The sequence below is a fragment of the Cryptomeria japonica genome, chromosome 10 (assembly GCF_030272615.1).
Source record: "Cryptomeria japonica chromosome 10, Sugi_1.0, whole genome shotgun sequence".
Classification (NCBI taxonomy): domain Eukaryota; kingdom Viridiplantae; phylum Streptophyta; class Pinopsida; order Cupressales; family Cupressaceae; genus Cryptomeria; species Cryptomeria japonica.
In genome coordinates, this window is record NC_081414.1 from 353,330,465 (window position 1) to 353,333,823 (window position 3,359).

The 3,359-nt window shown below is 35.8% G+C and overlaps 1 long non-coding RNA gene across 1 annotated transcript; it reads left to right on the forward strand.

Moving 5' to 3' along the window:
* Window positions 1–299: 299 nt before the first annotated feature.
* LOC131051662 (uncharacterized) lies at window positions 300–2,550 on the forward strand. Its single transcript, XR_009107149.2, has 3 exons — window positions 300–817; window positions 974–1,163; window positions 1,311–2,550. It is a non-coding gene; the product is annotated as an uncharacterized LOC131051662 (long non-coding RNA).
* Window positions 2,551–3,359: the final 809 nt, after the last annotated feature.

Below are 3,359 nucleotides of genomic sequence, written 5' to 3' on the forward strand. Positions count from 1 at the left end.
TGAAGTTAGCCCTCACAACTAGTAGTCCCTCTCCCCTACCTCTTGTATAGAGTTTCACTATAGACAATTACCAGTACAATGGAAGAAACAAAGTCTGATGGTAAGGAATGAAATGTTGCACCACTTAAATCTGATGGCTAGGAAGCACTAGAGACACTATGGGCTGACCAATACACAGAAAAATGAAGTAAATATTTGCCCAAATCGATGGCTTTAAACTGAAGTAAATATTTGCCCAAAAGTAAACCAACGACAGTTTAAATATTGTCGGCAGGTGGCGGAAAATTGTGTCTGTCATTGACGTGTCTTGCTTCACGAAAGAGTAGCTGTCAACAGATCAAAGTACGGAGAAGAAAAAACAGCTGTGAAAGTTGGGAAAATGGACATCAGAAGTGAGAATTCCCAAATTCCAAAACTCAAATTTGGAACACAGAGCAAGCAGCTCGGGCTTATGAGTTTTGCTTTGTATTGCTTGAGATGCCCCAATGCCATCTTCAATTTCCTCAAATCTACATTTGAAATTTTGCCGGTATCCTCACATTCGCGGCAAGAGAGACATGCAGCCGCAGCCAATTTTGCCCTGTAGAAATACCCACAGGAACGTCATCTAAATAAGGGGGAAGAGGAAGAGATGTTAGGGTACGTTTAAGAAATTGAATCTCCATTCGCCCGAGAAATTCTGACTGAATGAAATGGGTTTTTGCCAGCACGTTGTAAATGGAATTTGCTCAGACTCGGATGTTCTAGAATTGGCAAATTCGCCCTTTCCAACCTCTGTACTGCAACATGGGGTAATCATATTATATCAAGTTGAGAGGTAGGAAATTTCAAGAGCTGCCTTTACATTGTAATATAATACGTCTAAATTAGTCTATTAAATTTGTTCTCCTTTGCTCTGGAGTGTTGGGATCTTTTTTCTGTTTTTCATTGGAAACCTATCTGAAATATATATGTTTTTAAAAATATAATGTAGATATTTAGGCATCTGTAAGATTGAGGATCATCCTTTGAGAGGACATAGAGCTACCTGGAAGGCTTTTGTGAGAGAGTACCTCATGCCTACCATTAATCCAAGGTGGGAGGATTAACAAAATCCAAAAAAATAGTAATACCCCACCCAAACAGATGGACACAGAGTTAAAAACACACAACCTTATAATCAGGTGAGGTCCATTAAAGATGCCTAAATACAAAAAAAAACAGTATAAAAACATTCATAAATAACTGACAAATTACCTCACACTCTTTGATGAATAATATGTCTACACATATCTCTCATCTACTGGCTTATTCACCATTATGAATTGCAGGATAAAACTTATAAAAAAGGGAAAACCAGCAGAAAGTGATTAATGTGGCTGGAGACAACACTGAACGGGCAGATAAAGCTATGTATCAGGTAAGATTTGTCAGACTAATATTTTTTAGGTGTTAGTCGTACTTTGAATTGCTGTGCTCATATGGCGATCTTGAGGTAAGTCACTTGCCATGGTTTCAATAGGTTTTATTTTTTGGAATCTGTACATAGTGGGATCATTTTTTTTTTTGTTTTACTCTCTTTCCAGCATCTATCTTACTACAAACACAAGTAGAAAATATCGTCAAAATATTTGAGTCATGTCATAATGCCAATAATCCCAATAAAACCGACTTCAAGCTTTCATCTATAACTCTTATTAGCAAGTAACTCAGACAAAAACTGGTAACCTTGGCTATGCTTTCCTTACCTTCTGTTTGGAACTTGCTGAGGACTTCCATAATACAGAGAGAACCGTTAGACTTCAAGGGCATGGTAGTGTAAGATGGTCTCCCTCCACTTTCTCAATAGCTGTGATAAGTGGTAGTGTAAAATGGCCCCCCTGCACTTTCTCCATAGCTGTGATAGGTGATAGTTGAACGAGTCATCTGAGAAAAAGCCTGCAAATTACAGAAGCTACTGAAATCCGACAGTGCATGGGGACTTAATGAGGTACCCATGAGCCCAGCTTCTACTGCTGAGTGGGTTGAGAGGGAGAATACAAGCCAGCTATTATTATTTCTCTTGTTCATGGATTTCACTACCAACCAAGAGGATCTGATTAAATAAATCAATTACATGTTTTCTAGAAAATTAGTTGGAAAGCTAAAAACTGGAAAACAAAACTATCCCTAGCTATAAGACTGATGACCCGAGGTCAAAATTCTAATGTGACCCTAAAGAACAATTACAAATGAATCAAAATCAATCTGTTAGATGACCAGAGCCCAACTCAAAACGAAAACCCCAATCTGAAAAATATTGTCACAGATAAATTGACCCAAGGAATTGCTAATAAAATGATAAGCACAAAATCAAGAATTGTCATGTTGAAAGAGGAAAATATTTGTTAACAAAAAGCCTGTCAAACATTATTAGAATCTCCACTTTTTTCTATTTCACAGCTCCACAACATCAATAAAATGAAAAATCTTGTTTTTCATGGAATTCACCAATCCATTTTGTATGGACCCAATTTTATCAAATAAGAAAATAATTTCTAAATTCTGGCAGTGAGTTCAGTAACCATGCCATAGCTGCATTTTATAATAGAGATTTATCCATTGTTGAATTCTAAAATAATAACTTCATGGTGCAAGTATTGATGATAAATATATTTTTCAATCCAAACTACAAAACTGATTCCCACCAACATAGTGCAACATATTTTATTATAATTTTTACTACAAAGAAAAATTACGACTCCAACAAAATTGATTTCAAAGAGGAAGTATGCAATACCCAGAATCCATGTTCACGGTGACCACTGATCATTAAAGAAGAAGATTGTAGCAGGTATCAAATAATGTCAAAATACTTGGTATAAACTTGGATTTATTTGGCATCCATATCCACTAAAGCTATTAACACAATCCTTGACACTTAGTGTGCAAATTTTGCAACAGTGGTCATAGTGAACTTGATATAGAAAATACCAAAAATAAATGTCAAACATATCCAATATTCATCAACCATTCCTTGAAATTCCAAAAACGGGGTAAGAATTAGAAAGAAAGATTACAATTTCATCAAGCTATATTTTATTTCATTTGCCATTACATTCAAAACAAAATAGAACAAAAAAACTACTTGATCCTTGAGCTCGAGACAAGATTTCAGTAGCCTTTAAAATGAAAATATTGCTTGTGAGTTAAAGTCTGCTTTCAGGCATGTTGGGAGGAATGTTTCAAGTGCCTGCAAATGACTATTGTTGGTATAAAGATTTTAATATAAGACAATCTGTTAACTATCCACCATATACTTCTGCCGCTCTGCAGACAGTGACATTTGATCTTGCATGAAAGAAAACAATGAGGAAGAAGCAGACATTTATCAAAACAAC